Source organism: Hyaena hyaena, unplaced genomic scaffold (genome assembly GCF_003009895.1).
Source record: "Hyaena hyaena isolate Hyena2069 unplaced genomic scaffold, ASM300989v1 scaffold_145, whole genome shotgun sequence".
Lineage (NCBI taxonomy): Eukaryota > Metazoa > Chordata > Mammalia > Carnivora > Hyaenidae > Hyaena > Hyaena hyaena.
The window spans coordinates 681,547-707,191 of record NW_024080777.1 but is presented as its reverse complement, the minus strand read 5'-3'; the positions used below and the strand labels follow the sequence as shown (position 1 = coordinate 707,191).

General features: G+C 34.9%; 1 long non-coding RNA gene across 2 annotated transcripts in view; it reads left to right on the top strand.

Moving 5' to 3' along the window:
- LOC120236127 overlaps window positions 1-25,645 on the top strand; it is a 278,998-nt gene that overhangs the window by 63,862 nt on the left and 189,491 nt on the right. For both annotated transcript variants that reach the window (XR_005529580.1, XR_005529581.1), the window contains exon 3: window positions 22,769-22,808. This is a non-coding gene — a long non-coding RNA (uncharacterized LOC120236127). The remainder of the gene's footprint in view (window positions 1-22,768; window positions 22,809-25,645) is intronic.

Genomic DNA, 25,645 nt, shown 5'->3' with positions numbered 1-25,645 from the left:
AGTTGTTTTACTTTATGATTCACTTCAACTGTTGGAACAGAAGACACCCAGTGAAAAATTGTGATAAATCTAATGCATCTAGTAATTGTGGTGAGATAGGTATATTTTTATCTTCTAAGATTCCTGTGATTTAAAATTGATGTAATATTTTGAAAAATCAGTACAACCAACCAGTTTCTAAACCAAATGAAGTTCAGGACATACTAAAGCTCACTGCTGTCTCTCACCCTGTCTTAACCTCCCTGTTGCCGCACATATGGCTTATTAGTGAGATCATTCATCAATTTTAAGTATCGCGTAGCATATTTTATGTTTGGTGAGTGCTCTAATTCTTCAGATATTTGGAATTTAAATGATTTACATGCATTCTTCTTGATTCTAGAATATTTTTACAATAAAGTATTAAAGTGTAAACACAAAGCTCTTTAAAACTACTATATTTATAACCTTGGACATACTGTTTAAACTTTCTCTTACCTTGTCTATAAAGGGCAAAAACCAGAACTGAATCAGGTAGGTTTTTGTTCTTGTTTGAAAAATGCTAATTTATTTTAAAACGCTCTATCAAAAAATGTTTTACCTGGAAAGTTATTTTCAAATGTCATTAATACTCTTATGGAAAAATACTATGAATTTTAGATTTTATATTTTTTTCTGTAATTGCTCTCATGATTGATTCTAGTCCATATTTTTTTCAGGTAAAAATGTAACTCGGCTTCTCTACATAACTGTTGATTATGCCTTGACTTTTTGTAACTTGAAGTGAATTTCTGATTTATCTAAATCTGTCAGAGTTGATGTCATATATTTATTGTATCAGGATGTATGTGAGTGTGTGTGTAAAGAGAGAGGACTACAGGGAGAGAAAGAAATGAGGGATGTTAAAGATAACACAGATAGTACTTGACTCCATCGCTTAGTTGATCAACTTCTGTAACTAAGCAAGTAGAGAAATGAATGGTGGGATCTGCTCCAACTTGCAGGAAGCAGGCGTGTGGTACATGAAAGGAGAGTAAAATTTAACACTTGATTTCTTCATTTCTCAATTTGTTATAAACAACCTGGGAAGGTGATCTGTATTTAAAGGGTAAACCAGATAAACAGGTGGCAACAGATAATTATATATAGTCTTCTCATTTAAAATTTGAGCTACTGAACTGTATTTCTTCTGTGTTAGTACTCAGGTGAGCATGTAAATGTGCATGATTGTTCTCAAAAAATTATTTTCTCTCGAGTGAAAAATAATTCTGTAAATCAGTACTTGACCAGTCTTGAACTCAGTGGGCACTCAAATATCTGTTGAATGAATGGATGAATACCTCGCTCCTAATAGCTTGGTCATGACACATATTTTTATTCTACACAAATCAAAACAAATCCATGCTAAAAAGGAAACCTATTCAAAACTCAAGTGTACAGTCCTATTTCAGAGTCCATCAAAGTTGAAGCTGGCAGTCTTTCAAATTAGCCACCATGTGAAGTGTGTTTCAGAGTGCATGTAAGAAAGAGCGTTGAGACAATCCTGATTGTCTTTTTATTCTAGGTAGTTTCTGATCTCACACTTAATTTTTCTGAAAGCACAGCATTGTAGATTTAGAATTGTGAGGACGTTTTTGACCTAATGGTCTTTCAAACTCAGTAACATAAAGGGATTGTAAATTGTCAGTTGTCAGATCACTTTGCCCAAAGTGAACTAATGAGAGTTTAAAGGACCACCGCTGGAATAGGGTTCTCTCTACCTCTGGTAAGAATCACTCACTAAAAGGCATTGACAATTATAGAAAGACGGGAAGGATGCCAGTGATAGCATATTAAAAACTGTTATCTAATTTCTTGTAATGCACATGCGTGCATGATCATACATGTACCTACATGTAAAATTAAGAGGCGAAATTAAAAATCTTAGGTGTAAAAAATACTATTTTGATTACTCAGGGAATTTAGCAAAGTTGTTGAATACAGGATCAATATATAAAAATAAATGCATTTCTACAAACTAGCAATGATTATGAGATTAAGAAAAGTATTTTCATTAGTACTGAAAATATAAAATACCTAGGAGTAAATTTAAAAAATATATGTAAATCTCTCTATTGAAAACTACAAAGCAGGAGTGCCTGGGTGACTCAATCGGTTAAGCGTCCGACTTCTGCTCAGGTCATGATCTCCCCATTCGTGGTTTCGAGCCCTGCTTCAGGCTCTGTGCTGACTGCTAGCTCAGAGCCTGCAGTCTGCTTCAGATTCTGTGTCTCCCTCTCTCTCGGAGCCTTCCCTGCTCTCGCTGTCTCTCTCTCTCTCAGAAAAAAAAAAAAAAAAAGAAAAAAAGAAAATTACAAAACATTATAGAGATGGACTAAAGAAAACCTAAATAATAGAGATCCTCTGCTTTAAGTTATAACCTAATATTAAGCAGGATTCTCCCCAAATTCATCTATAAATACACCATTTTTAAAGTTAAAATCCCAGCAGACTTTATTAATGCAATTGACAAGCTGATTATAAACCCCACAGGGAAATGCAAAAGACCTAAAATAGCCAGAGCAACTTTGAACATGACGAAATTTCAAACACTGATTAATTCATCCCTGGAAAAGGACATGTATGTTTCACAATCTAAACAACTGTTCCTTTGTTCTGGAATGAAAACAAGTTTTTACTAAATTATAGTTTATTCACCTGCCTTGCTGATATAAGTGGAGGTTGAGTCCCTCGAAGTTTCAAAAACATCGGGAGTTTTTAGTCAATTTTCTGTTTCTGTCTTTTACTCCTTTCTCTCATTACTAAGATAAATTTTACAGAATATACAGCATAGATCTTAACTATACAGTAGAAGCTTTGATAAATGTTTACACTTTTATTAAAACCAACTATAGACAAATCAAGACATATTTTAATCACCCTAAAAATTTCCTCCAAACTTGTTCCTTTTCAAGATTTGGGGGAAGTGGACATTATATAGATTTTTTACATTACCAAATGTTTTAAAATAAAATTGCCAATCTCTACAAAAGCAAACAAATATCTCGGAATATGACATAGGTTACACTAAAACTATAGATCAAGCTAAGGGAAGATGACAGCTTGATGATATGGTCATAAAATCCGTTAACACAGTATATATTTCTATTTAAACCGGGATTTGACAAACTTTTCTATAGAGAGTAAGCTATTAAATATTTAGGCTTTGTGGGACACATATCCTCTCTGTTGTAAATACATATAGGTGTCATATATATATATTACATAAATATATGTGTATAACATATACACATACATATATCCCACACACATATAATATATGTATTGTAATATATATATTGTTTGGGCTGTAAGCTATATTTGCAAAACCCTGATTTAGGTCATTTTAAATTATAAGTTACAGTATTTGCATTTCTCAGGAAAAAGGTCTTGCGCATAATTAGCAAATGTATTCTTAAGATTACAATTTGACAATTGTACAAAAGACACTGTTTTGCATTCGATTTTCTAAGTTTTTGTTGCCAGTAAATAGAAAAACAAGTAATTATTATATTGATTTTGTGTCCTATACTTTGCTAAATCACCTATAGATTTTTGTGCAATCCCTTGGCTTATCTGTGTATGAAATTAGCTTTTCTCTGAATAATGGCAATTTTAATTCTAACTTTGTGCCTTTTATTTCTTATTAAAATATTGCATTCAACAGTATTTGCTATGGTACTAGCTGTAAGTTTTTTTCAGATGATTTTTATTGAAGGTGATTGCTTCCTTCCTAAATTGTTCAAGGCTTTTTTTTATCCTAAATATGCATTGATTTTATAAAGGCTTTTGTGTATAATGTGAGCACGTGATGACTTTTTATTCTGTGGTGAATTATGTAGACATACTTTGTATTTTTTTGATAAGACACACTTGGCCTTGATTTATATTGAGATTGGTTTGGTTCCTAAGTCCAGGAGCCCTATGCTGTAATTTTCTTATAATGTCCTTGTGATTTTTCAGTCTAATTACTCAAATTTAAAGTTTGTATTTTAGCATAAAAAAAGATTTAAGAAATGTTCTTAAGTTAAAACAGTTTCATAAAAACATGTCTTTGTTTTCTAAAAGAATATGCATTTCCCCCCATACATGTTAAGTGTACTTCATCTTTGAAGACCTCTGAGGGCTTGGCTTTGTTTGTGGAATTTGTGGTTACAGATTATTTTTTTTTAAACATGAGCCACTCTTCTCTTCACTTTTTCCTTGAATCATTTCCCAACTTCTGGTTTTACAAGAAAACCACCTTACCAACTGGGTTTGTCTTGCCCATTCACATAAAGCTGTTCATGATAGTTCTTTATTTAGCTTTTCTAGAAGAGCTACGACTTCCTGTCATTGCTGATATTTGTAATTTTTGTCCTCTTTTTTCTTGGACTAGTTGACTTAGAGGTTTATCAATATTATTAATGTTTCTAAAGGATCAGCCTCTAAATTTGACTATTTTTATCACTTTTTAAAAAATTGTTATTTTTTTATTTCTACATATTTTGGGTTTAATGTACTGTACATTTTTAAATACTTAAAGTGGAGCTGTATTTTTAGACATTTCTTCATTAAATGTATTCATAAAGGTATAAAAAGTATGTGATCATTTTTATGTGCTGTATTTTTACTCCGTTTGGAATACTTTCTGTTATGATTTCAAATACTCAGTTATTTCAAGGTTATTTTGCTAATTTGCAAATAGAGCATTTTCTAGATACTTACCAAGGTTTTATTTGTCTTGAAATACATTATTTCCATACTTTAACGTTCATTCAGATATTTTTATAACCTGTTTGGAGAATGCTTCATGTACACATAAGAATATATGTGTACTCGGCACCAGCTTGGTGTGGTCTTCGCTACGTACTAATTAGGTTTAGTTAGTTGACAGCCTATTCAGCATCCCACATTCATATTATTTTTTTCTTTTTGTTCTATCAGTTGCTCAAGAGAATGTTAAAAATTCTTAAATGTCCCTTTTCCCCTCAATTAGTACTTCTTGTCTTGAAATTGTGCTCTGAAGCCATACGTGTTCTACCATCATGAGCATCTGTATGTTCCTTCCCCTGCCCTTTTCCATCTGGCTTTATTTTAAAGTGTGTCTTTTGTAAACAGCAGGTCAGTATATATTAAGTTCACCTAATTTGAAAATTTCTGCTTTAAAATGAAGGGTTTAATTTACATTTAATAGACGATGATAGGGGTTGAATTTTTCTTTAGAACTTTAGGTTGACTAATCAATTATTTTTAATTACATATTTCCACTTAACTGGCTTTTTAGCTACATTTTTAAGTCTTTTTCTATAATTCAGATGGTGTTTTTCTGTTAACATGTTCTCAATTTTATTGAGCTTTTTAAATGTTTTGTTTGTTTGTTTATTGAGAATGAGCACAGGGAAGGGGCAGAGAGAGAATGAGAGCCAGAATCCCAAGCAGGCTCCATGCTCAGCATGGAGCTGGATGCAGGGCTCAATTCCACAGCCATGAGATCATGACCTGATCTTAAATCAAGAGTCAGACACTTAGCCAACTGAGCCACACAGGTGCCCCTGATCTCTTTTTCTATAATATCCATTCTTAGGTCAATTAAATCAATTTTTTGACATTAGCATTTTTCAGATCTGTGATTTCATTTAAAAATTTTTAAAGTTTTTCATTGTCTAGAAACTTCCCATTTCTTTAGCCATTATCGTAATCATATCCTCATATCCTATAAGTTATATATATATTTGTATTAAAGTATAATTAACATATTACATGTTATACTAATGTTAGTTTCAGGTGTATAATGATTTAACATGTTATACATTACTCCCTGCTCATCACAATGAGTATACTCTTAATCCCCTTTATCTTTCTCCCTCATCTCCCCACCCACCTCCTTGCTAGCAACCACCAGTTCTCTGTCTTTAAGAGTCTGGTTTTTTCTTTTTTCTTTTCTATTTGTTTTGTTAACATATGAGTGAAATCATAGTGTTTACCCTTATCTAACTTATTTCACCTAGCATAATACCCTCTAGGTTCATTCATGTATAAATGGCAAGACCTCATTCCTTTCTTATGGCTGAGTGATATTTCAAGGTGTATATATACACCACATCATCTTGATCCATTCATCTGCTGAGGGACACTTGGGTTGCTTCCATTTCTTGGCTGTTGTAAATAATGCTGCAATGAAAATAGGGGTGTATGTATCTTTTCAAATTTGTGTTTTTATTTTTTGGGTAAATATCCAGTAATACTGGAATGTAGTAATTCTATTTTTAATTTTTTTGAGGAACCTCCATACTTTTTTCTGCAGTGGCTGCACCAATTTTCATTTCCATCAGCAGTGAACAAGAATCCTTTTAACCACATCCTTGACGTAATTTTTATTTCTTATATTTTTTATTCTATCCTGACAGGTGTAGGGTGATAATGCATTATGGTATGATTTTTATTTCCTTGATGATGAGTAATGTGAGCATCTTTTCATGTGTCTGGCCATTTATATGTCATCCTTCGAAAAATGTCTTCATTTTTCTCTCTGCCTATTTTTTAATTGGGTATTTTGTTTTTTGGTATTGCATTGTTTATATATTTTGGATATTACTCTCTTGTCATATATATCATTTGTAAATATCTTCCCCATTCAGTAGGATGCATTTTGTTTTGTTGATGGTTTCCTTTACTGTGCAAAAGGTTTTAGTTTTGGTGTAGTCTCAATGGCTTATTTTTGCTTTTTTATCCTCGCCTGAGGAGACTGATCTAGAAAAAACATTTCTGTAGCCAATGTCAAAGTACTGCTTATGTTTTCTTCTAAAAGCTTTATGGTTTCCGATCTTACATTTAGGTCTTCAATCCATTTAAGTTTTTTTCTCTGTATGGTGTAAGGAAGAAAAAAAACTGGCTCCATTTTGTTCTTTTGCATGTAACTGCTAAGTTCTCCAGGGTAATTTGTTGTAGAGGCCATCTTTTCTTGATTGTATATTCTTGCCTCCTTTGTCATAAATTAACTATAAAAGTATCGCTTTATTTATGGACCCTTTACTCCTTTCCATTCATCTATGTGTCTATTTTTGCACCAGTACCGATTGTTTTGATTATTATAGCTCTGTGTAGTATATCTTGAAATCTGTTGTCATACCTCCAGTTTTGTTTTTGTTTTCTTCTTCTCAAGATTGCTTTGGCTTTTTCAGATTTTTGTGGTTCCATACAAATTTTAGTATTATTCTAGTTCTGTATTAAAAATTTTTTAAAGTCAGTATTTTGAAGGGATTGCGTTAAATCTGTAAAAATATTTTGGGTACTATGGACATTTTAGCAATATCAATCCTCTTAGTCCATGAGCATGAGATATCTTTCCATTGTATCATCTTTAATTTCTTTCATCAGTTTTATAGTTTTGGGAGGACAAATTTTTCACCTCCCAAAAAAGGTTAAGGTTTTTGTTCTAGGTATTTTATTCTTTGTGGTGCAGTTATAAATGACACTGTTTTCTCAATTTCTCTTTCTGCCACTTCATTATTAGTGTATAAAAGCACAACAGATTTCTGTAAACTCTGTATTCTGTAAATTTTACTACATTTATTAGTTTTATTTTTGAAGTGAATCATTAGAGTTTTCTACAAATAGTATTATATCATTTGCAAATGATAAAAATCTTACAGATGTGGATGCCTTGTATTTCCTTTTCTCATTTGATTGCTTCAATTGTGACTGCCAGTACTATGTTGAATAAATTTGTAATATATATTTTAAAGTTGGTTATTTTTTTGCAAATGTTAGTATCTTTATAATCAATACTCTCTTTTTCAAGTTCATTTATTATGCGAGAGAGCAGGTATAAGCAGGAGGGGCAGAGAGAGAATCCCATGCAGGCTCCACACTGTCAGTACAGAGCTGAGATCACAGCCTGGGGCAAAATGAAGAGCTGGACACTTAATTGACTGAGCCACCCAGGTACCCCTATTATTAGTATTCCTTATTGACCTCTTTTTCTTCTTGATTTGAAATGTTTGTGTGGTACAGTCCATTGGGCATGCGACTTTGGCTCAGGTCATGATCTCACAGTTTGTGAGTTTGAGCCCCGCGTCGGGCTCTGTACTGACAGTTCAGAGCCTGGAGCCTGCTTTAGATTCTGTGTCTCCCACTCTCTCTGCCCATCCTCCACTCATGCCCTTTATCTTTCTCTCCCTCAAAAATAAACAAACATGGGGCTCCTGGGTGGCTTAGTCGGTTAAGCGTCCGACTTTCGCTTAGGTCATGATCTCGCGGTTCGTGGGTTCGAGCCCCGCGTGGGGCTCTGTGCTGACTGCCAGCTCAGAGCCTGGAGCTTATTTCAGAGCCTGTATCTCCCTCTCTCTCTGACCCTCCCCTGCTCACGCTGTCTCTCTCTCTCTCCTAGAAATAAAAAAAAAAATAAAATAAAATAAACAAACATTAAAAATAAAACCTGGTTGATACTCGGTCCCATATCCTGAACAGTGTTTTCAAAATAGCAGAGGAGATGTCAGTTTTAATATCTTTACATATCCTACAATTCACACATTTTAGGTGTAAAATGTGGTAGATTTTGGTATAATCACAAATATGTACATCATCTTTACAGTCAATTTTATTTTATATTTTTAAAAATTTTAATGTTTATTTTTGAGAGAGACCGTGTATGAGCAGGGTAGGGGCAGAGAGAGGGATGGAGACACAGAATCTGAAGCCGGCACCGGGCTCCCAGCACAGACCTCCATGCGGGGCTCAAACCCACAAAATGTGAGGTCATGACCTGAGCCAAAGTTGGACACTTAACTGACTGAGCCACCCAGGTGGCCCCATTACAGCCAATTTTAGATGTGCCTATTATCTTAAAAAGAAACTCCGTCTCTTTGATATCCTTCCTGTGTGCCAGATACACCCAGCCCTTAACAAGCACCTAAATATTTCCTATCTTTATAGATTCTTTATAGATTTACTTTTCTTAAAACAAATTTCATATGAATAAAGTGATTTAACGTGGTCTTTTGAATGACCTCTTTAATACAGTACAATGTATTTAAGGTTTGTCTGTGTTATAACTTGGACTTCATTCTTTTTTAATAGCTGAAGAATATCCCATTGAATCTATCACAATTTGTTTACCTAATGGAAACCAAGAACTATGGTAATGTGGGAGATGAAAGACTTCTCTCCTTCAATCCTGCTCCACTCTGACATCTTTTGAAAATTTTGAAGTTGAAGTTTGGTACTCTGGGAGAATTTTTAGGCTGCACCATGTATTTTTGTATTTTAGTATCTTCTAGAGTCTGATTCTTCCAACTAATCTATTGTTTTCTTTAAAGTCTTGGTTACTCTCTTCTTGACCCTGTGTAAACCCTCATTCCACTTATATTTTCAGATATTGATCATTTTAATAGTTCTTTCATCGACTTTAAAGTGTTTTCCTGAAATTCAGTTCATTAAGCCTTACTTGCATCTTTGCTATTAAATACTTTCATAGAAAAGTAGGATATTTATTCTGTTTATTTTATGCTATTCCACAAAGATTAAAGGTCTTTCATATTCTACATCTTCATTAGAAACTGAAATTCCAGCCTCATGAAAAAAATTGTATTGTGATTTTAGGAATCGGTTTAAATGGTGTCTGAGTGTAATATTGATCTTGCCAATTCAGCTATCATTACTATATAGACACCTCTTTATCCTCTTTTTCTAAAATGAGCCCCTCCAGGGTACATTAATCATACAAATCATACAAATTTAGAATTTAATTGTATGTCTGAAAGTCAGTACTTAATTGTAATCAGATGGATATAAGTTATTGTCCATCTACTTTTCCCCATTCCTCTATTTTGGAAGGTAGGATCCTAGGGTTCTGGATGGGGTAGGGTTTTTGTTTTACAGAAGCAGGAATTACAAGCAGATATTTCTAACAGAAAAATGAGCTGAGAGAACTTGAAGGGCGCTGGAAATCCCAGGGAGTTTATCATGCAGTACTTTTTCTTCTTTTCCTTCTAAATGAAGATAATTTTAAAACCTCTTCATGTTAATTTTTCACTGGAAATAAAAAGATATACTTCTCCACTGCTTCCTGACAACCATTGTTTTCCAAATTTGATCCAAAATTAAATGACAGATCTCTCAACTTTATAGGAAGTCTAGGAACCCAGAAAGGAATTTTGTAATGTTTCTATTAGAATAGAAAAACTCAGGACTATAAACAGTGTTAACTGTCTCTTAGTGATTTTTATGATTCAAATAAAGGGTGTATATGCATCTTACAGTAGGTAAAAACTGCAGATTAGTGGAAGCCTAGTAAGTTTCACTTCCACTAGAAATAGTAACCATGACCCATGAAAATCTTGAAGTTAAATCATTAATTGACAATACAGAAATCCAGGCACTGGAAGGTGTACATGATATGCTGTATTTTGGGTTTACAATTGTTTATATAGCATATCCCTTCTGTTACTCATCTCCTTAGTTGAGGCATATAAACTAATTCTGCTGTGGAGCATCTCATAGGGCAAGCATGAACAGTGGTTATTTTAATCAACCAGTATCTACTTTTTGGATATGAAGATCAAAATATGTGGGAAGATCATGAATTGAATAGGGTGATAGAGTTTTGTAATGCAGATAATAAAATCTGAATAAGTCACTGAAAAAGCAGGAGGGGCAGAAGCTGACTCAAAACACCAGAGAACAGTCAGTTTTGGAAAACTTCCAAGTAAATGGAAACAGAGAATGACAGTTCCGATAGGCAAATGGAAATGCAATTTTGGATGAATATATGAGACAGTATACTGACTGTGGTAAGATTTGTCTGTGCTATTTGTATGATGCATTGCCAGGCTAGCTCTGATGAAAGAACTAGGGACATGGTGTATAGAAACCAGTTGACGTTGCAATCAATAGCATTAAAATTTTTCTTGTTATCCTTGCTGGACAAATTTGTTGCACAAAATTAAATTATACTAGGCCATAGTGAATTGGTTCCAAATTTTCTTTTAGTATTGCCAAGAAGTCGTTAAAGACTTTTGGTGTGAATCTAAGCTGGAAGCACTTAAAAGCACAGATATTTTTCCATGTTTTGCTTTTGGACTGAGAAGAAAATCTGAAATTCAAAAACATGAAAGACCATAAACAGAGAGGTTTGTTGTTTTCTGTAGGATGTTTTTCCTAATGGTTTTTCCTTGGGCACCACATATTTATCTGAGAGGAATAGAAAAAGCTTCAGACCCTTTGGAAAGGAAAATAAGGTATTATTGAGGCAAATAAACTAATGTTGTGTTATATGTGTTTACTTTATTCAGAGTTGTTTCTATGAAATCGGCCAAATAGTTGTTTCTCTTCCTTTTTTCCCTTGATTTTTTTTTTTCTTTTTCATTTTTCAAATGATATTTGAGTTAGGAACCAAATCTACAAAGAGGCAAAAGTTAGATGCTCTGATTGATGCAGAGGTGGAGTTGCAGATCATTACCTGCAGTGTTACCATCCACCCATGGTGTGGAAGTCCGGAAGATAGGTTAGTGGGATCTTAGGAACACAATGTGAGAATACGCATTTGAGGACTGTCATAACTGTAATCTGCATTTAGGTAGCCAGACACCTAAAGATAAAGCATGTACTTAAGTTCAGATACAAAACCAACCCAAGAAAAATAAGGGGAACTAAAACCAAAACAGCCTCCTACAATACTATTTAAAAGTTACCACGTGGTGTTTACAGTAATTGAATATTTAGCAAACCCAGATTGGGATGTTTTCCAATTCCCTCTGATACTCAAAATTCCTTGTTTTTCTTGTTTTTATTTCCATTGTTTGGAGGTTTCCTTAAGTTCTCTCCTCGTCCTCGTCCTCTTCTTCTGTTTCTCCTTCTAAAAGCATGTGAACTGGGGAAAAACAAAACAAAAAAAACTAAGGTGACAAAATGGTTCTTATTCATAGTACTGTACAACTCCTAAACTGACAACATTTGGCATGTTTGTTTCGCATTGCGATGACTAAGCTTTTGAAGTGAAAATACGTGCTATATTTTATATAATCTCCAAATTTCAAGTGAGCAAACCAAATTAAGGCTTTGATATATTTTTCTAGAGTCTTTAAGATCCATTGGTCTTAAAACAAAATGCTTACTTTCTCTTCTGATCCTTGTACTGCTTAGTTTTCAAAAACAACAAATTTGTTGTCATTAGTCATGCAGATAGTAATATTTTTCAAAGTAACTTCAGACATGCATCTTATTCCCTGAATAATTATGCTTCATAATTACTTTAAATCAACCATTTGATATCTCAGTGATATATTCTCTGTAAGATATTCAATTCCCCAATTGGGAAACAACCTTCTCATACAGGAAATGATAGTGTTCTTTGATCTCTTTCATTGTCACACTATTAGATTGTTAAATGAATATAAATGGGTGTTCTATTTAGTGCTAGGCACGTGTATATATCTTGCTTACATATTTGCTTTATTATGATGTCTTTTATAAATTTCAAGGAGGTTAAGGGATAGTTGGATTACTCTCCTTGCTATTTATATTTCAAAATTATGGAATTTAAAGAACTATAGATAAGAAACCTGGTCTTTCCTCATAATACAAAAATATACTATATATGAAATAATGTGCCTGCAAATGAGGTCTTAGTTTGGAGAACCAAGGCATATATAAAATGTCCTGTGGTTCAAAATCAGACCACAATTACGAAAAATGATGGTGAGAAGTAGTTTTAAATTACTTAGCATTAAAACCAGAATCTTGAGAAAATGCAAATGGCTCAAAATAGATGGCTGTGGTGGTACCTCTGGGACAATAGAGTGAGAACCTCTATAAGGCTGTTCTCCATTTAAAGAAGAAAAAACTGGTAAAATTGCCAAAGTTAACATTTTTAGTCGTTTGGAAATTAACCACTTTGAAGATTGTTTATTCAGGCAACTCAGCCTTGTTAAAAACAGTTAAAACACCAGGTTCCTGTTAAACATGTTTAGCAACATTTAACAAGTTACAAACCCCACTACACATAACCATCTCAGTTCCTTAAGAGTCTTGAAACCCTTCAGTCTTCCAGCCATGAGGGCTACAAACACAGCATCCTGATAACTATGGAAAGGGGCAGACCTGGCTTGGGCCCCTCAAAAAGTCCATCCCCAGAGGTTGTCACTATTTGACCTCTCTCTTAACTCCCTATGAAAGTTTGATTGCAGTTGTTAATTGACCTGGCTTAGAGCTCACCTTGTGGGAAACGCCGTATCTTCAGGGCATTTCTTGAAGAAAAAAAAAAAAATCAGTAATTATGTAACTAATCAAACCAAAGCAGGTTCGATCCTTGGTGAGTTAGACACTGTACCAGGTTGAGTTGTCATAAAATGAAAACTTCATTTGCAGCAAATAAGGAGCTCACAGGGAATGGCTTCCAGAGCCAGGACTCCCCAGCAAGGGTGGAGGAGTTCCTTTTATTTAAGGTTTGGATGGACATTTAGAAGGAGAAGCCTTGTTATCACATGTAGAGGCAGGCATAAGGTCAAGCATGCACTGTAAGGAAACGTGACTCTACCTACATTGTATGTTATGGAAATGAGGCCCGTGTTCCTCCTTGGGTGGAGATCTGGGTATCATAGTGAGGTAAAGGTAGTTGTCCTCCTCCTAGAGGTCACTCCCTGACCCATCTGCCCAGGTGAGTGTGTCAGGGGTTAAGCCTAAATTGGTCTGGGCTAACTGGAGGTCTTTTCAGGGTAGTTGCTCTCTCTGGAGGCATAGTCTCACTTCCCATTTGCCTGGGTGAAGAGATAAGCTAGAAAGAAGAGCTTAAGGGAAAATGTGGGACAGAGGTCAGTAAGTACAAGCAGGCGGTCAATAAAGATCAGATCTTGGAGTCTAGCTGGTGCTAGAACCTCATGGGTACCTGAGGCAGCCAATTGGAGGGAGGAAGAAGGAAACAAACAAACTTGTCCAAAAATTTTAAAAGGAGGATATTAGGAGCAATATGTACATAGGAATCTTTGAAAGACACTGACTGACCTATTCACACAGTCCTTGACCTAGGAAGTAAAACCCTCGTAAGGGCTATCTACATATCCAAGAAAATCCTAAGTGGGCCCTGCCTGTCCTCTATGGCTGAAATGTGGACCCTATTCAATTAGGAAATGAAGACTAAGGCAGTGTTGTAAACTGCTGACTCTTGAAAGCATAGTTCAGCACATTCAGAGCCTCTTAGCAAAGGGTAGAATAACATTAGCTCAAAGGCATTCAGTGATACCATTGATCAGTAATTAGCAGACCACTAATCTGAGAAGAGACATTTATTTATTTTGAGAGAGAGTGAGCAGGGGAGGGTGGGGGAGAGAGATTTATTTCACTTAGCATAATGTCCTCAAGCTTGATGTGAAGGTTGTAATGATAGCTCTGAATCTGGATCCTGCCTTAGATTCTGTTTCCCTCCCTAACTCACACTCAGTCTCTCTCTCGAGAAAAAAAAAAAAAAAAGTATTAAAAAAAGGTATTAAATCTCCAAATATTATTACTGAAGTGTCTTTCAAAAATAAATGTTAATTTTTTTCAATAAGGCAAGAAAATATTTTACAGTTTTACAAAATTGAGGTGGTTGATCACTATTTCTGATAAAATGGTTAGGTAAGTCTCACTGAGACAATTAATTGTGAGTAAAGACCTAAAGGAATTACACCACATAGTTCTCCTGGAGTGGAACATTGTTTCGGGAGCGTTCTGTTCAACAAGAACAATGACTCCCCCATTGGAATGTAAAAGATCTTGCTGTTTGACTACAGTGAGGTCAGAGAGGAGGTAGTGCAGAAGGTGGAGAATAGAGTGAGAAATTGCAGTTCCTGGAAAGAACTCTGGTTTTTCCTTTGAGAGATCTTGGAAGCCTTTGGAGGATTTTGAAGAAAATAACATTATCTGATTTAAAGTTGAATAGGGCACTTTGTAGCATTGAGAATAAACTGGAGAATAAGGGTAGAAGCAGTAAAGATTTTAAGAGATGATAATGGTGGTAAAGATGTTCTACTTTTTAAATAGACTCTGCTTCCAATTTTTTAAACTTTTTAAAAATTGTGGTAAACACATTAAGATTTAGTGCCTTAGCCGTATTTCAGTGTACCTTTCACTAGTGTTCAGTACATTCACATTGTTGGGATACAAATCTCCAGAACATTTTCATCTTGAAAATCTGAAGCTCTATACCCATTAAACAACACCTCCTTTTTTCCCTCCTCACTCTAGATCCTGGTAACCACCATTCTACTTTGTTTCTATGAATTATATTGCTGCTTATATCTCAAATGATTGGAATCCTAAAGTTATTTATCTTTTGGTGCCTGACTTATTTCACTTAGCATAATGTCCTCAAGCTTTAACCATGCCATAGTATCACAGAACTTCCTTCCTTTTTAAGGCTGACTATGTGGACCAAATTTTTTTAATCCATCTGTCCGTGTGCTTTAGGGTTGCTTTCATCTCTTGGTTATTGTGAATAGTGCTGCTATGGATGCAGATATGCAAATATCTCTACAAAATCCTGCTTTCAGTTCTTTTGAAATCAAATTCTCTTGATGTCCGGAAGCATGAATCTTCCAACTTTGCTAGTTTTTGAAACCTGTTTTGGCTATTCAGAGTCCGCTGAAATTCCATCTGAAATTTAGGATAAACATTTATGTTATTAAAATATGCCATTGGATTTGAATGGGGCTTGCCCTGAATCTCTAGATTGCTTTGACTATATCGCAATATTTGACATCTTCACAATATTCTTTTAATCCATAAACATGAAATGCCTTTCCATTTATTCATGTCTTTCCCTTTACTTGACAATATTTTGTAGTTTTTAATGTCTCTTATGTCCTCGGTTAATTTTATCCCCACAAATTTTATTCTTTCTGATGCCATTATAAATAGGACTGCTTTCTTAATACTTTTTCAGCTTATTCGAAGTTAGTACATATAAAAACTGATTTTTGTATCTTGTGAATTTGCTGAATTCATTTTAGGTGTGTGTGTGTGTGAAGTTTTAGTGTTTTCTACATGTAAAATCTTGTCATATTCCTTTCTAGTTAGGATGTTTTTTATTTCTTGCCTAATTGGTCTAGTTAGGATTTCTAATACTGTGTTGAATAGAAATGACACAAGTGAGTATCTTTGCATTTTTGATATTAGAAGAAAAGCTCTCATCTCATCAGTATTATGTTAGCTATAAACGTTCATAAATGGCCATTTTATGTTGAGCTACTTTGCTTCTAGTTTGTTTTTATCATCGAAATTTTTCTGTGTCAATTGACATGAGGTGTGTTTTATGTCCTTAATTTTATTAATATGGTGCATTATGTTCATTTTAATACGTTGAACCATGCTGACATTCCAGGAATAAGTCCTACTTGGTCATGATGTAGAATTCTTTTAATGTGTTAAGTTCTGTTTATTTTGCATCAATATTTATTAGGGATATTATATTATACTTTATGGAAGTGTCCTTGTTTGGCTCTGATATCAGGGTAACACTAGCTTCATACAATGGACTTGGCAGTGTTCTTTCATTTCAATATTTTAGAGTTTCAGGAGGAGTTTTGTTAATTCTTTAAGTGTAAGATATCCCAGTGAAGCTATCTGATTCTGGTTTTCACTTGTGGGGTTTGATACCCTCACTATGACTGCTTTTTTAGATTCTCTGTTTCTTCACGATTCAGTCTTATAGACTATGTATTTATAGGAATTCATTTATTCTAGGTTACTCAATTTGTTGAGGTTTGTTGATTGTATTGTCTTTTTTCTTAGGCATTAGTTGTAATATTTCCTTTTTCATTTCTAATTTTAGTTATGTTAGAGTCTATCACTTTTCCTTTTTATGTTTTACTTATTTTTGAGAGAGAGAGAGAGGGAGAGAGAGAGAGAGAGAGATCATGAGTGGGAGAAAGCCGGAGAGAGAGAGAAAGAGGAGACACAGAATCGGAATGAGGCTCCCAGCTCTGAGTTGTCAGCACAGAGCCCGACATGGGGCTCGAGCCCATGAGCTGTGAGATCATCACCTAAACCGAAGTCAGACACTTAACTGACTGAGCCCCCCAGGCACCCCTCTATCACTTTTTCTTAATCTAGCTACATGTTCATCACTTTTATTTTTTTCAAAGAAACAACTCAGTGTTGATTCTTTTTTCTGTTATTCTATTCCCTATTTTTATTTATCTTGGTTCCAGTCTTTATTGTTTCCTTTATCAGCTAGTTTTGTACTTAATTTGTTCCTTTTCTAATTTCTAGAGGTGAAATTTGAGATCTATTTCATATTAAATTTATGCATTTATAGCACTTTATACTTTCATCTTAGATGTTTTCACTGCATTTCATAAGATTTGGCATGTTGTGTCTTCATTTATTTTTTTCTCAAGGTATTTTCTTTTTCTTTACTTTTATTTTTTAAGTTTATTTATTTATTTCAGGAGAGAGAGAACATGAGTGGAGGAAGGACAGAGAGAAAAAAGGAGAGAGAGAGAGAGAGAGAGAGAGAAGGAATCCCAAGCAAGCTTAGCGCTATCAGTGCAGGCAAAATCAAGAGTCAGATGCTTAACTGATTGACTCAGGTGCCCCCCCTCAAGGTATTTTCTAACCAATTTTGTGATTTATTCAACTCATCTGTTTTTAAAAAATGCATTTATATTTTTAAAATATTATTATTGTTAAACATTTTGGGAGGTGCAAGAGCGGTGCGGGAAGTGAATATCCCAAGCAGTTTCTGTGCTATCAGCACAAAATAGGATATGAAGCTCGATCCCACAAACCATGAGATCATAACCTGAGGTGAAATCAAGAGTCTGATACTCAATTGCTGAGCCACCCAGCTCCCCAAAAGCGCATTTAATTTCCATATATTTGCAGAGTTTTCAATTCCCCTTATCCTATTTCCACTCTCATTGCACTTTGATTAGGTAAAAAAAAAAAAATATATACTTGGATTTCAGTCTTCTTTAATTTATTAATTTAATAGGTCACACATGTGGCCTAATGTGTGGTCATGTTTTGGAGAATATTCCATGTGAATTTGAGATGAACATATTTTCTGTTTTGTAGAGTTATTTGTCTATTTCATGCTTATTTTACATATAATTGGAGATGTCCAAAGCAGGGGATATCAAGTTCAGGGATTCAGAGGAGTGCACTAAGTCTGCCCTATTAATTTGAGAGTCTCCTAGAATATAGAAAGTATTTCATGCCAGAAATCTATAGAGGACACCAAGAAAGTGACTACAAATAGAGAAGTGGATCCAAAGGCTTATCCATAATGTACTGTCACGTTCAGAGTTCGAGGCAGGGAATAGAAAAGGAGACTGAGTAGTAGACAAAATGGTGAAAAGAAAACCAGATGAAACTGGTGTATATATATATATATATATATATATATATATATATATGTATAAGTAATGCAAGTATTTTGAAGAGGAAGTAGTGATCAAATACTTTTAATAGATCAGACTTAATTTATTGCCTTGACCAGGGTCGTTCTGGCTGGGTGGTATGGGCAAAACTGATTAGAGATGGATCAAGAAAGAAATAATTAAAAATAAACACAGAAAACAATTTTTGAGAAATTTTGCTGTAAGAAGGGAAATGTGGGGATGACTAGAAAGGTAAATCTACTTTCTACTGATATGGTAAATCATATCCATGTTAATTTTAATCTTTTGAAGATATTGTCTCAAAACTCTTAACCGAAGGAATGCTTGTAATAATATAAATTTCAGGTCATGTAGACAAATCTACACAAAGGCAGTGAAGGAAGTACTTAAAACTTTGCATACTGAAATCAGATAAATTCTTAAGAGGCACTGTGTGTATTCCTATAATAGAAATCAATGTTTTAAACATTTCTTATTTAGGTAAGGAGACTGTAATGTAGCTGCCTTGCCAAATTTCAGAAGCCCAGAACTTACCACTTTTAGTTCATCCAAATTATCAAAACGTCAGTGTTTTGTGATGAAAATTCACTCATCCTAATGTAATCTCAGCAATACACTAATATTTAGAGAAGTGGTAGATTGAGTACCAATTGATTTGAACAACGGCATATTTTACTCTCTCCCAAATGTTGACGTTTGGAAACTAACTCTGGAGCTTATGATATAACTACTGTGAATCTCCCAAGTCATTCCTGTTGAATATGCCTATATGTGATATCCAGTATATTATATGTTCTTTTCCCTCTATAACCAGAAAATGGATTATCTTATCAATTAATAATACCAAATATAATCAATATTGTGGATTGGCATAATTTTTTTCAAAGTTATGGTATCTTTATTTTTCTAGAAGGCTTATTTAAATACAAAGGTGGAAGTAAAATAGTAATACTAAAGATAAAAATAGTCTACAACATAGTGTAATTTATGTCCCTTTGATGATCAATCTTTGTGTATATGGTATTCCAACAGGAATTCCAACCACCCTCACAATCAAAGTTTGTTAATGCTAGGGTAACCCTGTCCCTTATATCATGAGAGACCTATAAGTTGTCAAAGAATTATGGTTTTTTGGTTGAAAAAGACCTATTTTCAGGGTGACTGTGTGGGTCAGTTGGTTAAGCGTCCGACTTCGGCTCAGGTCATGATCTCATGGTTTGTGGGTTTGAGCCCTGCTTTGGGCTCTGTGCTGACAGCTCACAGCCTGGAGCTGCTTCGGATTCTGTGACTCTGTCTCTCTCTGCACCTCCCCAATTAATGCTCAGTCTCTCTCCCTCTCAAAAATAAATAAACTATATATATTTAAAAAAGACCTATCTTCTTCCTACCCAGGAAATAAACCCACTTATGTAAACTGGCATTATTTGAATGCATGCTCGAATTCCATTGAGTCACCTTGTGTTTCTGAGCTAGGCCTCTGAATAATGGATTACCTGTGTGTGAAAATATTGGTAGCAAATAAGGATAGAAGTAACTTTTATGTATGTCATCCATGTTCTCTTTGTGTCCTATCATTTTGCTGTAAATTAAAAACATGGTAAGATTTCAAAATAAGAGGGCAAATAATTTCAAAGGCAAGAGTTAAAAAGAACAGGTTTGCAAGCCTATTACTCCCAAGTATATTCAGCTCAGGTGATGTAAGAATATCATGGCCAAAGGGTGAGTTGTGGCTGTCCTGTTGGTAGGATTCACACGTTTATCTTGACAGCCTCAGTCTGCTCCTGCTAGTTTCTTTGGTTTCTTTTGACCGAATAGATAAGGAGTAGGCTGATATAGCATTAGGAACAAAGATACTTCCTTTGCCTTTAGCAACTCCATGGTTTTTGTCAGCTGAAATGAAAGTTCTGGAAATCACTGTTTGGTGGTTATCCACATTGTACACTATTGCTACAACTTGTTGAAAAGAGAACATCTGTAGACACCAAGATATTTGACCAGAACTGTTTAAAAGCATGTTCCATTTCACCATTGCCCTTTGCATTTTCTATTTATAACTCCTAGTTTCTTCCAATTTTCCATTCATTGAAAATCAATTTTATTTCCTTGGAGGAATTACCCAGCAATCTGTCAAGACATACATGTTATTAGTGTAGGATCTCTTAAAATAGACCACACACACAGTATTGGAAAGGTCTTTTCACTGCTCAAAAGGAACTTTTTCTCCTCACTGCATCCTTGAGAAGTAGACAGGATACTATATCTAATTCTCATATGTAATAATAGAATTGAAAACCCTGATGTTTCGCACAAAGCTCCAGGGTTGTTTCCTCCTATTTCAAATGCTGTAATAAAATCTGTTAGAAGTTAAATTTCAAAAAAAAAAAAAAAATCAAAGAAAACATATGGCAAGGAGTGTCTGAGCTACTCAGAACCAATATTTTTGATACCTAGTCTCTAAGCTGTATTCATACACAGAGAATTGAGTATGTAAAGTCTGAACTTCCCCCTCCACTTTTACAAAGTCTGAAATAGGTGAAAGGGACATCTGCCATTTTATTTCCTTAGTACTTTTTCAAAGACTTTAAGGAAAGCAATGCTGAAAGATGGCACACATTACCAAGAATATGTAGTGTGCTAGTCTCCTAAGATTATTTGAATATTCATGTCTAATTAGAAAATAATGTATTTCTTTGCCTCAAAACAGTATTTTCATTAATTAAATGTAATTATTCAATTATGTGAACACTTACTGGAGGCTTATCATGAAAACCATAGTTCCAGGCAAATGTCAGAGATTCAGCAGGGGACATGTACTGCATGGTGGGAATCATAGTGCTTCCTCAAACTCTTCAAGTTCATTGAGTAAACCTAACTGCTCATTTCCCCTGAAGTTCTGAGTAAAGCATATGAGAGACTCCAGTGTGCCCTGAAGCCTATTTACACAAAACCACGAAGATATTTTTTTTGTTTTATTTTTTTTTGTTTTGGTTTATTTTTATTTTTATTTATTATTATTTTTTTTACAAATAGTTTCTTGTCAAATTAGTTTCCACATAACACCCAGTGCTCATCCCCACAAGTGTCCTCCTCCATGCCCATCCCCCCCTTCCCCCCACATCCATCAGTCCTCAGTTTTTGTCAGCATTCAAGAGTCTCTCATGGTTTGCCTCTCTCCCTTTCCCCCACCGTTACCCCCCTTCTTCTCCCCCATGGTCCTCCATTAAGTTCCTCCTAATCCTCCTATACATGCAAACACGTGGTATCTGTCCTTCTCTGCCTGACTTATTTCGCTCAGCATAACACCCTCAAGTTCCATCCATGTTGCTACACATGGCCAGATTTCATTCTTTCTCATTGCCATGTAGTATTCCATGGTATAGATAAACCACATCTTCTTGATCCATTCATCTGTTGATGGACACTTAGGCTCTTTCCATGTTTTAGCTATTGTGGAGAGTGCTGCTATGAACATTGGGGTACATGTGCTCCTATGCCTCAGCATTTCTGTATCCCTTGGGTAAATTCCTAGCAGTGCTATTGCTGGGTCATAGGGGAGTTCTATTGTTAGTTTCCTGAGGAACCTCCACACTGTTTTCCAGAGGGGCTGTACCAGTTTACATTCCCACCAACAGTGTAGGAGGGTGCCCGTTTCTCCACATCCTCGCCAGCATCTAGAGTTCTCTGATTTGCTCATTTTAGCCACTCTGACTGGCGTGAGGTGGTATCTCAGTGTGAAAACCATGAAGCTTTTTAACTCAATTCCATGTTTTTAGGTTTTCTGTATCTTTGCATGTATATTGTCTAAGATATCTATAGTCATGCTTTGCTTTAAAAATGACCATGTAATTAATATTCCATAACAGAAAATGGCAAAATATTAATCTGTTAATTGGTAGGATGTGCTTCTGGGATGTTACATATCCTAATCAATTTGCATCTATTAAAGTAACTCTATAATGCATTATTGTTTCCTGGTGACCGACATGGAGCCTGGCACGTTACAGACCATCACAGCTATTTATTAATAATGAACACGTGAATAAATACATGAGAAGGGAACAAACAAATGAATGAATGAGTGACAGGGTTAATCCCAAAGCTCCACCTCAAATGACAAAGGAGATAACATTCATAATGGAAAAAGAAAACATATACACAGGAAATATGACAGAATATTTCATAACCCACTTATTATGTAAGCAGAAGCTAATATATTAGCAGAAGTCATTTTCTTCTCTTTGATAGGGGCTGTATCTATATATTGAAAACCTTAAACATGAAAGCATACTGTTATACATGATAGGAGGAAATAACAATGGTAAAAGAATTATTTCTTCAATATCTACATTACCTAAAATTTCAACCAGACCTGTTTTGATCTCCATTTCTAGGTATCCAAATGATGACTGATCATCTCCACTATCCCATAAGGTACCAGAAATAAGCAAAAACGGTTTAGTCTATCCTGTAAATTTTAACATGGGAATTATTTTAACATGATTTATGAACAACTTTGTTCAGGGGGAAATTATGTACCGGAAAAAATGGACTAAAAAGGGATGGTATATTAAGTAAAGTACTATAGGGGGTAACTTTGTCTAAATCTGGAGGGAAATCTAGAGACCGTGAAAGCCACGTCTCAGTTGCTCTGCTCAGGTGCGAAATGGCTGGAGTCTGTATTCTCCTCTATCTGGCAGTCATCAGTTGAAGGCCACCTCAACACAGATGTAAATTTCAAGGCAGTCTGACTATTTGTAAGTGCCAACAAGCAGACATTCCGGAAACAGAGGGGCTCAATGCTCATTTCTGGGAGTCAGTGTACTCAGAAATGTGAAGGGACCCAAAGGGTAATGAGTGAAGCACTGGAAACACCTGTTGCATAGGTCAGTCCAAAAATCTTGGAGTCCTTCTCCACTTTTCTTCAGTCCGTTATATTTGGTTATGAAAAACTCATTCCAATTTATTTTTCCAATTATACTCAAATGCTGACTCTTCTCTCTTTCCCTTTCACACTGTCTTCATTCAGATTCTCCTATTCTCTTGGCTACACACAGTTAAGGCCTAAAGCTATCTGTTGGGTGTCTCTCCCCAGCTCATCATACCACAGCCAGCTTTGCGTTTCTTGACTACAAATGTGAACAGATAACTTATCCATGAAAATTTTTTTTCCTTCCTCTCCCCACCAAAGGGATTCTATTTGTCCAGTTCCCCAGAAAGATTTCAGTGTCGAATATGATTCAGCACTGACATACCATACTGGAATCTTTCTCAAAATCCTGGAGACTATGCAACAATGACTCAATATTCATGCTGATTCAGGTCTTCCTATTTTATACCAGTTACCTTCTTCCTTCTAATGGTGTCACTTTGTCCCAACTTATGCACTATCCTAAATTTAGTTCAGGAAATTGTTCAATGGGCATGTGCTGTGAAGACTACTCTGATCATTCTTTCCCTCTACTCCCCCCCACCATCGTACATGAGGGTTAATTATGTCAAATATAGTTACATTTTTTCAGCTTATATTTTTTGCATTTACTAACATGAATAAGGATTCTCAAGTAGGGGTGATTTTGTCCCTAGAGGACATTTGCCGATTTCTGGAGGAATTTTTGGTTGTCACAGTTGGGAGGGGACTGTAGATACCAGAACATAAAGGGTAGATGCTAGTGGTGCTGCTAAACATCCCACAGTACACAGGAGAGACCTTCCCACAAAGCATTGTCTGGCCTCAAATGCCAACAGTGCTAAGACTGAAAAACAATGCCCTCAAATAAATGACATTATGTACCTATAGCTGCCTCACTTATTCTCAAGGCTCCCCTAGGAACAAGCTATGATCTGCTCATCTTTGAGTATCTAGGACCTAATATACTTCCTAGATCATTATTGCCATCTTAGAAGAGTTTAGGGCAATTTATTATATGAAAACAGTCACATTTGTAGAGAAACATGTGCTAAGATCTGTAACTCTACACAATGACTTTTCTCCCTAATGTTTGTTTTCAAAGTTGTTAATATGGACAAATTTAGAACCTAATTCTAATCACAATTTGTCTTATATTTAAGTGACCTAAGGTAATTCTCCCTTATAGTAATATTTTGATTAGGCTATTAGAAATGTATGCATATTTGTAATCCATATTGGCTTTCCAATAAGTAAAATCAGGAACCAACTATAGTCGCTGCCTGTTTTTGCACATGTGGAGCTCACGTGGCACTAGAATAGGTGTCTCTCTTCATGGGGTGGCTGCCCTGCCAGGTGGGATATAAAACAGCTGTGACCTTCATGAGGTGACCTTCACAGTGAAAAACAAAAACAAAAACAAAAAAACAAGGCCTCCATATGTGTCCTCTAAGCAACTTCTTTATCTTTGATGCTAAATATATTTCTTTTACAAACATTTTAAAGGGCCAGCTGTACAGGACAGTGCAAGATTGCAATCTAATTCCAGTGAACATATATATACTGCATAAATAATCAAACATTGGCAAGAGAATCAATGTAGATAATCAACCTAGTGTCAGATGAATCAAAGGTTGGACTACTCAGAATGAATTTACTGAACAAAATCTTTAACTTGTGAATTTATTTCTACTATGAGGAAGGAAAGGATATTGAATAGGAATTAATTGTTAATTAATTAATTAATTGTTCTTCCCCCCCCACCCCATGGCATGAGAATTTGTAAACACAAAAAGTATTTATTATCCTGTATTTAGATTTGAGACCACATGACAAAATTGAGGAGGTGAATACTTTCCTTCTTTCCATCACGACATAACTTAGGTTCAGTGATGGCAGAAAACACAATTATCAAACAGATGAAAGAGAGACTTCATAATTTGCTCAGTATCTAATTAATATTTAAATTCTGGCCTTATGGAAAGTCTCAGGTGGTGCAGTCAAAATTTATATTAAAATGCAAATGGAAAATTAAATAATTGAAGTTATTTAATGCATATTCTCTTTTGTTTTTACACCTACCTCTCTGTAGATTGTAAAGACAAAGATAATTTATCCTAAGAAATTATGGGACTTTTGTTAAAAATGCTGTTCTCATACAGAAATTAATCATCTCTTTCTTTACTTCTCTTAATTTTAGACTACTTCATAATTTTCTTTTTATGACAGCTGAAATGAATTTAAATTTTCTCTGTAAATAATCATCTCAAATGGAATTAATTATGAAATTTTCATTTAAAACCACACAAATTATGAATGAATGTAATATAGGCAAAGCATATATATATATTTCTCCAAAATA